Source organism: Triticum aestivum, chromosome 2A (assembly GCF_018294505.1).
Source record: "Triticum aestivum cultivar Chinese Spring chromosome 2A, IWGSC CS RefSeq v2.1, whole genome shotgun sequence".
Lineage (NCBI taxonomy): Eukaryota > Viridiplantae > Streptophyta > Magnoliopsida > Poales > Poaceae > Triticum > Triticum aestivum.
This window is the reverse complement of record NC_057797.1, coordinates 505,569,781-505,580,377: the sequence shown is the minus strand read 5'-3', so window position 1 is coordinate 505,580,377 and position 10,597 is coordinate 505,569,781.

The window sequence follows — 10,597 nt, the reverse complement described above, 5'->3', positions numbered from 1 at the left end:
CAGCAAAAAGCATGAAGAAAAAGCAACAATAACTTCAAGCTGAGCAAGATCTGCTAGCGGATAGATGGACTGAGGTCGTGGCAGCCGAGGAACACGAACTCGAGCACCCAATCAAAAGTTTCCCAAAGCACAGGTTGCTACCCCAGCTTGAAGAGGAAGCATTAAAGCATGCGCTTCCAGCATATGATGTGGCAGACCGGCCACCTCGTGGCCGAGACAAAGTGGCATATAAGCCCGAAGTTCAGCCCGCACCCCGTCGCCAGTCAAACAAGAACAACAAAGCCCGGGGTAACACACAGGACCTGCGAGACGTATTGGAAAACAAAGCAGGACACAAAAGATCGATCTTCGGATCACGAGGGCGCGCCCCAACACATGACGACGACCGTCATGCCGGATATACCAAAACCCAATCCGACCGGGCCGAAGACAGCAGACAAGACTCGTACGAACTGCGTCATGACATAGCCCAGCACAGAGGCGCCGCACACCCCCTATGCTTCACTGATGAAGTAATGGATCATGAATTCCCAGAAGGGTTTAAACCCGTGAATATTGAATCATACAATGGTACTACTGACCCCGCGGTATGCATAGAAGATTTCGTCCTCCACATTCACATGGCCCGCGGGGATGATCTACACGCCATCAAGTACCTCCCGTTAAAACTCAAAGGACCAACCCGGCATTGGCTAAATAGCTTGCCAGCAAACTCCATCAGAAGTTGGGAGAACCTGGCAGCATTCCTAGACAACTTCCAGGGCACTTATGTGTGACCACCGGATGCTGATGATTTAAGTCACCATAACACAACAACCCGGAGAGTCAGCCAGGAAATTTTGGACTCGGTTCCTAACCAAAAAGAACCAAATTGTGGACTGTTCGGATGCTGAAGCCCTAGCGGCCTTTAAACATAACATCCGTGATGAGTGGCTCGCCAGACATCTCGGCCAAGAGAAGCCAAAGTCCATGGCAGCCCTCACAACACTCATGACCCGCTTCTGCGTGGGCGAGGATAGCTGGTTGGCCCGTAGCAACAACACAGCAAGCAACCCTGGCACATCAGAGGCCAGAGACAGCAACGGCAAGCCACGTCGCAACAGATACAAGCGCCACAACAACGGCGATAACGCCAAAGACACATCAGTCAATGCCAGATTCAGTGGCTCTAAATTCGGTCGGCGGAAAAAGCCGTTCAAAAGAAACAATTCGGGCCCGTCCAGTTTGGACCGCATACTCGACCGCTCGTGTCAAATTCACGGCACCCTCGATAAGCCAGCCAACCACACCAACAGAGAATGTTGGGTGTTCAAACAGACCGACAAGTTGAATGCTGAAAGCAAGGAAAAGGGGTTGCATAGCAACGACGACGAGGAGCCCCGGGCGCCAAACACAGGAGGACAGAAGAAATTTCCTCCCCAAGTGAAAACGGTGAACATGATATACGCAACCCATATTCCCAAGCGGGAACGGAAGCGTGCACTCAGGGACGTCTACGCGACGGAGCCAGTCGCCCCAAAGTTCAACCCATGGTCCTCTTGTCTGATCACTTTTGATCGCAGGGACCACCCCACTAGTATCCATCATGGCGGTTCTGCCGCATTGGTCCTCGATCCTATCATTGACGGATTCCACCTCACTCGAGTCCTTATGGACGGGGGCAGCAGCCTGAACCTGCTTTATCAGGATACAGTGTGCAAAAATGGGTATCGACCCCTCGAGGATCAAACCCACAAAAACCACCTTCAAAGGTGTCATACCAGGTGTAGAGGCCTGTTGCACGGGCTCAATCACACTGGAAGTGGTCTTCGGATCTCCGGATAACTTCTGAAGCGAAGAGTTAATCTTCGATATCGCCCCCTTCCGCAGTGGCTATCACGCACTACTTGGACGAACCACATTCGCTAGATTCAATGTGGTACCGCATTATGCATACCTCAAGCTCAAAATGCTAGGACCTCGCAGGGTTATAACAGTTAACGAAAACACAGAACGCTCATTCCGCACGGAGGAGCACACTGCGGCCCTTGCAGCAGAAATGCAAAGCAGCCTTTTGAGGCAAACCGCCAATTCGGCGACAAGGTCCACAGACACATTCAAGCGAGTCCAGAATAACCTGCAGCAGAATCGCCAGGCGCGTTCAGAGCTTGCCTAGCAATTCGGCCTCCGTCCTAGTCCCAGTCAAGCGACGAAATTTACGCCGCGCGTACATAACTACGCACTAAAGATACCATGGGTATAGGCGGAGGCACGACTATGGAACGTCCCACAATGCGGTTCAACCGCCTCAGGACCAGTATATCTTTATCATTTTCTTCCTTTCAGGACCCTATTCTCCGAAGGCCCTCTCCGATAGCTAGATCATCAGACCCATTACGGGAGGGAAGCACCAAGGGAGCAAGAAGCTTTGACGTACAAGGGAATACCCAGGTGGTCTCTCATACCGATCGTTATACCTGTTTTACATACCCGCACGCAGCTCGCCCCTAGATCGGACATGTCAGATAGTCCTATTTTTGCTTATTGTACTACTTATACACATACGCTTTGACGTATCCTATAAATAACAATGCACAGCGTCAGCTTATTATCACATTTCTTCACCTTTTTTCCTTGTTTGTCTATTCACGAAAAGTTGCTCCCATACATTCTGGTACGTTCAGTACGCCAGGGGCTTCAGTGTACCCCATAACACGGCAAGAAAAGTCCGAACACTTTCGATAGTGCGACACCCCAAACTTATAGCATTATATGCATCAGCTCTGAATCATGTCTTGGGTCAATAGTTGGGTTTGCCCGGCTCCCATGTTTTGGTGCCTTACGTTCCGCTATATCGGCTAAGGTAGCACTGGGAGAACTACTGCGATTGTGTCCCGGTTCTTCCGGACGAGCACCTCAGTAGAGAAAGCCGAAAATTGACTGTCATGATGCGGCGAGAGCTGGTCGCTGTTTGAGAGGTCCCAAATCCCTAAAGATTTTTTCCGCTTCAGGTGAGGAGTCGGCCATGTCCGATTTAGGCATTCATAGCGCCCCAAGTTCGGCCTTCCGAATACTAGGGGCTTCGCCAAAATTTAAAATTGTAGACTTCTATGGCTAAGTGAGAGTGATAAAGCCTTATAGTTCGATTGCCTGGTTCGTTGTGCTGAACACCTCCTTCGAAGGACCCAAAAATGGTATAAAGAGTGATCAGATTTATCCTGAACACCTTAGTACTAGCTACATGGGGGCAGAAGTCGACGATTAGCCAACTCTCAGATTTTACAAACGGACGCACATAAGGTAATATTTTAAATCAACAAGCGTTATATAGCGCAGACGAACTCGTTTTCATATTACAGGATCACATGAGTACATTCATTCAAATATTACATCCTTAGAACATTCCTCCGCCACAAGGCGGGCACTCTTCAGGACGCTGTCATAATAATTTTCAGAGCGGCGATGCTCCTTGCCCTCCGGCGGCCCCTCCTTCACCAGCTTCTTGGCGTCCATCTTTGCCCAGTGCACTTTCACTCGGGCAAAATCCCTGCGCGCACCCTCAATGCAGACAGACCTCTTTATGACTTCAAGCCGTGGGCAGGCATTCACAAGCCGCCTCACCAGGCCGAAGTAGCTGCCAGGCAGGGGCTCGCCAGGCCACATCCTGACTATGAGGCCCTTCATGGCCTGTTCGGCCACCTTGTGGAGCTCGACCAATTGCTTCAACTGGTCGCTCAAGGGCATCGGATGTTCGGTCCCAGTATACTGAGACCAGAACAACTTCTCCATCGAGCTCCCTTCCTCGGCCCGGTAAAATTCTGCGGCATCAGACACACTGCGGGGAAGATCTACGAGCGCTCCTGGAGAGCTCTGAACTCGGGTAAGTAAAAGGAAAGTTTCCTTCACATGCTTGCTTTGCATAATGAATTCCTTACCCACCGCTATCTTCTGGACCGCCTAAAGCTCCTGGAGGGCCTTGTGGGCTTCGGCCTTGGGACTTTTTGCATTCTTAAGGGCCTTCGCAAGCTCAGACCATTGCGTCTTAGAGTCGTGCTCCAAGGACTCATATTTTTTGACGAAATATGGGAGCTCTTGCTGCACCTCGCCGACTCGAGCTTCTTGCTTCTCGCGCTCGGTGTGCTCCTTGGCTGCTTTGTCTTCAGCCTCGGACAACGCCTCCTTCAGGGCCGCCACTTCGGTCATGGCCCCTAGCAAAATTCATGATGATCCTGTGACTTAACAAACACATTCATTTTTATTCCTTATCAATATACGGATGGGTATTACTTACCTTTGTTCTCTTCGAGTTGCCTCTTGGTAAGGCCGAGCTCTTTTTCGGACCGCTCAAGGTCCCGCTTCAGTGCGGAGACCTCCGCAGTGCGAGCGGCAGCGGCCAATAGCAAAGCCTGCTTATTCACATAAGACACATTCTGATTAGACTCCTGTGGTTATTATTTGATCCTCTGTTCGACCTTTCTTTGCAAACGCCAAACAGAGCATCAGGGGGCTACTGTCTATGCTATAGCATTTTCTTATAAATTGATTACTTACCTCAAAGCCTGTTAAGAGGCTGGCACAGGCTTCAGTCAGTCCGCTTTTAGCAGACTGAACCTTCTCTACCACCGCACTCATGACAGTGCGGTGCTCTTCGTCAATGGAAGTGCCACGAAGCGCTTCCAGCAAGTTGTCTGGTGCCTCTGGATGGACAGAGGCCATCGGCACAAACGGCTCGCCCCCCTTTGTGAGGGGTTGCCCGACAGAGTCCGGAACCACGGGAGGTTCCGGCGCAGTATTCGGCCAGGGGCCAGACTTGCTGCCCCCGTCCTTAGGGCCCACGGGAGCCTTGCCTCCCATGCGCCCGGCGTCTGGGAGGTCTCCTTGGGGCGCCCCTAGAACTACCTTCCCTTGGCTTGGTGCCCTTTGGGACAACACCTGGCGTTGTCCGTAGGCAGGGGAGGAGGCGGTTGGGAGCGAATCATTGTTCATCTCCGACAGGCCCAGAGACCCATCCGAAGAGGATACGTCAAGACGATCCTTGGGTGGGCTGCATGATCATGTTTGGCATGATAAGAAACAATAAAACGAAATATACCAGAACTGTTATGGTATCCGGATACTTACGACTTCGCCAGGGGCTTGTCCCTGGGCAACCACTCCTCGTCGTTGAACGCGGCCGTGGTGGAACGGTCCGGAAGGAGGGCTCTTCCCTTCTTGGACCCTTCGGCCTCCCCGGATGGGGCGGCCTTCCTTTTCTTATCCCCCCCGGCTGGATGGGGAGAATTTTCCTCTTCTTCCTCCTCCTCGTCTTCATGGGAGGAGGGCGTCTTGGTGTTATCGGAGGACGATTCTGATACAACCTTGCGCTGGAGCCCTTTCCTGGTCCTCGCGGCCTTCTTCTTGGCCTTCTTCTCCGGCACCTCGTAGGGCGCCGGAACCAGCATCTCCATTAGGAGAGTACTTGCTGGATCTTCGGGCAGTGGGGCCGGATAGTCGATCCGCTCAGCTGTCGCGACCCATTCCTGTGTAAAAATGTGGAGGCTCAGATCCCTCACATAATTATACTAGGGAAAGAAACACCTTATGAGATATAAGGAGCTTACCGGATTAGTAGGGCGCTTCGCGCTGAGTCCGCGGTCCTCGGTAAGGGGAGGAGGTACCTCGACAGACTTGAACAGCACCCTCCAGATGTCCTGGTGAATCGTGTCGAAGAGCTCTCGCAGCGTCTGGTGCTTTGCCGAGTCGAACTCCCACATATTGAATGCCCGTCTTTGACACGGGAGGATCCGACGGAAGAGCATGACCTGGACCATGTTGACAAGCTTGATTTTCTTGCTTATCATGTTTTTAACGCAGTTCTGGATTCCGATCAGCTCCGCCATGAACCCCAAGATAAGCCCTTCTCTTTCCAGGAGGTGAGCCGCATGGGGATGCCGGATCGGAATTCGAGGGGCCGCCCAGTTCATGTCGCGCGGCTTGGTGATGTAGAACCACCCCGATTGCCACCCCTTTACGGTCTCCACATAGGAGCCTTCGAGCCAGGTGATGTTGGGCATTTTGCCCACCATGGCGCCTCCGCACTCCGCTTGCTGGCCGACCACCACCTTTGGTTTAACATTGAAGGTCTTCAGCCACAGGCCGAAGTGGGGCTTGATGCGGAGGAAGGCCTTGCACACGACGATAAACGCCGAGATGTTGAGGATGAAATTGGGGCCAGATCATGGAAGTCCAGCCCGTAGTAGAACATGAGCCCGTGAACGGATGGGTGGAGGGGAAATCCCAGACCGCGGACGAAATGGGTAAGGAATACAACCCTTTCGTGGGGCTCAGGGGTAGGAACGATCTGTCCCGCGCCTGGGAGCCGGTGCGCAATATTTGCGGCCAGGTATCCGGCTTCCCGGAGCTTCATGATGTTCTCCTCCGTGACGGAGGAGGCCATCCACTTGCCTCCCGCTCCGGACATGTTTGGAGTGTTTTTGCGGAGAAATATGCGAACTTGGGCGCTGGAGCTCGAGTGCGCGAGAATGGATGGGCAGGGAGGAATAAGGCGTGGGTAAAAAAGAGGAGTCCTTATCCCTTTATAAGGGCGGTAGAAACTACGTGCCTCCCCACTGGCCTGGTAAAACTCGCTTATTCCCCAAGCGTCGTGATTGATGGCGCGGTTGGGTTACCCACACCCGTATTGATGAGAATCCCGTGATAAGGGTCACGATCTCTGCTTCAACAAGACATGCCAAGAAAACCGCCTCGCAGTATGTGCAGTAGCTGGTTGAGAAAAACGGTTCGAATAATAACCGGAGCCATGGCGTGATGTCACGTTATGAAAAGTTGTCAGCAGATTAGATTTGTGGAAATACTATACTCTCTACGGTGGTATGTGGAATTTGTTTTGCAGAGCCGGACACCATCCTTGTGTTCAGAATCTTCTATGGAGTATTCAGAGGAGGAACCCGCCTTGCAATGCCGAAGACAATCTGCGCGCTGGACTCATCATCATTGAAGCCTGGTTCAGGGGCTACTGAGGGAGTCCTGGATTAGGGGGTCCTCGGACAGCCGGACTATACACTTTGGCCGGACTGTTGGACTACGAAGATACAAGATTGAAGACTTCGTCCTGTGTCCGGGTGGGACTCTCCTTTGCGTGGAAGGCAATCTTGGTCGTTCGGATATGTAGATCTCCTCCCTTGTAACCAACTCATTGTAACACTAGCCCCTCCGGTGTCTATATAAACCGGAGGGTTTTAGTCCGTAGGACAACAACAATCATACCAAAGGCTAGCTTCTAGGGTTTAGCCTCTCCGATCTCGTGGTAGATCAACTCTTGTAATACTCATATCATCAAGATCAATCAAGCGGGAAGTAGGGTATTACCTCCATCTGAGGGCCCGAACCTGGGTAAACATTGTGTTCCCCGCCTCCTGTTACCATCCGCCTTAGACGCACAGTTCGGGACCCCCTACCCGAGATCCGCCAGTTTTGACACCAACAGCGATCCCATATTCGCCCGAGTTTCAAAACTACTCCGAGTGGAGAGCAATCCTCCCACTCGGGGGCTTAGCTGTGAACCAGCTTCGCCTAAGTCAAAAAATCCGATCACACAAAACATTTCGGAAGCAGGAAAGCAAAATTCGGATAAAACCACCAAGTTCGGATAAATCCGGCAAGTTTCAGAACCGCAAGCAAAAGTACTCGGGCGTCAGGCCTGAAAGAGTTTAATTGCTACACGTTCACTCGACATTCTGAGGAAAATAAATATGGATCATTAAAGTTTTTCACTCGGTGGGGGCGGACTCGCTGGCTCGACGAAGGTGTCCAAGTCGATGTCGTCGGCTATGCGAGTGGCTGCTTCTATAAAGGTCTCCATGAAAGACTGGAATTGGAGTTTCTTCATGTTTGCCACTTGGAGAGCCTTCAGTTGTTCCTCCTTGGCATCCCTGCAATGGACTCTGACGAGTGAAAGAGCCACATCGGCTCCACAATGAGCAACTAATTTCTTTCATGCCTGCACTTGACTGGGGATGTCATTAAGCCGAACCATCAGCGACTCAAGGTCATTCTAAAGTCTGTCTTCTGGCCACAGCTCTTGGTCTATCTTGGACAACGCAACCTTCAGTCGGGCAATGTACCCCAAGACACTGTCAAGACGACCTTCAAGTCGCATCACATTCATTGCGGCTTCATCTTTGACGAGCGACTTCATGGGGTCCAGGCCTGGTTCGATCCGCTCATTCTCCCGCTTAAAGTCCTGACAGAACTCTGCATGAGGGTGAAAAATGAGTCGACAATAGAGTTATATAAAAGCTTTCCGGATTCACTCGGATGGACAAAGGTACCTTCAAGCATGACGTACAACTTCTTGGCAAGACCTCTCAGATAAACCTCCAGCTCATCCCTCTTTTGAGTGAGCTCATCCACCTTGTCAGTCAGGGCCACCTTCTCTTCTCTCAGCTGTGCAGCTTCTTTCTTCGCCTCGTCGACGGCAGTCTTCAGATTGGCATTTTCCTTTTCCAGTTTGCCGACTGAAGCCAACTTCCTCTTAGCCAATTTAGTCTTCTCACGCGCCACCTTCTGTGCCCCCGCAGGATCAGTGTCCTTCTTCTCCAATGCCTGCTTCATGGTGTCTAAAGAAATAACATTCTTCAGTTGTGCTTCGAGTTGACGGTTTTCACTATGCACATCTGTTCGAGTGGAGTCACTCACTCGGTTCAAAGGATGGAAAAGAAGAAATATCTAAGCATACAATCAGCAAGTTGTTTCCTCCCATGGTCGCTACTTCATCATGAGTGTCCTTCAGGTTCTTCCTGGCAAGCTCCAGATCAAGCTTGAGTTGGATCTTCTCCTTCTCCAGGGCAGTATACTGAGTCCCAAGCTCACAAGATTTCTACAATCAACAAAAAGACAATTCAGTCGACAACAAGAAAGACCCTTTACTTCCGAGTGAAGAAGAGCAAGTTCAGATTGCTGTTGTTAAAGAAGTTTTAAGACCACCGCCGAATCAAAAATTCGACGGCGGTCTCGGGGACTACACCCAGTGGGTGCACTCAGCATGCCCCCACTGGTTCGATTTCCCACTTGGTACGACCTGCCCGGACTGAGTGAAAAAAAACCTTCTTCTCAGACCCCCCCTGCCCACTGCATGCAGTCGACGGCGGTCTCGGGGACTACACCCAGTGGGTGCACTCAGCGTGCCCCCACTGGACCTGGAACTCACTCGACACGGCCTGACCGACCCGAGTGACGAACAACAAACCAACATATTATAAAAGACCACCGCCGAATCAAAAATTTCACGGCGGTCTCGGGGACTACACCTAGTGGGTGCACTCAGCATGCTCCCACTGGACCAGTGTAACGCCCCGAGACCGATGTGCTAGGTGTCTTCTAGTTATTCGCTATTGTTGCCTTATCATTTGCTTGCGTGTCGCATCTTGCCATGTCATCATGTGCATTGCATCATCATGTTTTCAAAACTTGCATTCGTCCGGATTCCCCCAGTTCCTTCCGTTGTCCGTTCTGAGCCCAGACACACTTGCACGCGCCCGAGACACGTCCGAAATATTATTTTATAAGTGGCCGAAAAATGTTCTCGGAATGGGATGAAAGTTGGCGTGCAGTGTTGTTATAGTGTAGGTAGACCGCCTGTCAAGTTTCATCGCATTCGGAGCTCATTTGATAGCCCAACCGTTAAACATATAGTAGCACTATAGCCGGTCATACGTCGGACGTTTCCGGTATCCGGAAACATGTGTCCAGCTGCCCATCTTCCTCTCTTCTCAGCCTACTAGTCCACTTACACAACCCATCATCAGCCCACCTGCAGCCCGCCTACACACCCCTCCACTCTGGACCGTCGGATCTCGATCAGAGGGCTTCAGGAGCCCCCAAACCCCCCTAACCGAGCCCTTGTGTCTATATATAGACCTTCCCCTTCCATTTTTGGAACCCTAACCCCCTCCACCTACTTCTACCTACCCCCTCCTCAATTTTCGCGCCGCCAGCCACCTCCTACCTGCATCCGCCGCCCCTCCTCGGAATCTGTGCCCGTCCAGCCCTCCGCCGCCAAGTGGTGCGCCACCACTAGCTGCGCCGCCGCAGCCGACGCCCACGGCCAATCGGACGCCGCCATGTCACCCTTCCAGCGCCCCATCCGCCGCGGCCCGCTCAGACCCGTGCGGGGCCCGAGCGCCACCCGCGCTCGCCGCCCGTCCCGTCTCCCTGCTCCAGCCCCGCCTCCTGGGAGCCCCGACCCCGCCGCCTCATACCCGCACCACTGCGTCAGCCCCGCCGCCTCCGGCCACCGGCCCTTGTCGTTGCCAGCGAGCGCCGCCACCATCTCAGGTGAGCAGCGCCCCGTCCTGCTCCTTTCGCCGCCACCATCTCCCTTCTTCTTATCTCTCTCTAACCTCTCTCTTCCTGTGGCATGTACGCCGCCGCCTGAGCTCGAAAACGCCCCACTGTACCTCGCCGGCCCCTCCTCCGGTCGGATCCGAGCGCCCTCCTGCCAGATCCATCCATCCCCGCCGTCCGCCGGCCCTCTCCGCGCTGCACCACCATCCCCATCGTCGGCCATCGCCGCCCCTGCCTTTCCTCGATCCAGTGGGATCGGGGAGGAGGACGAGGT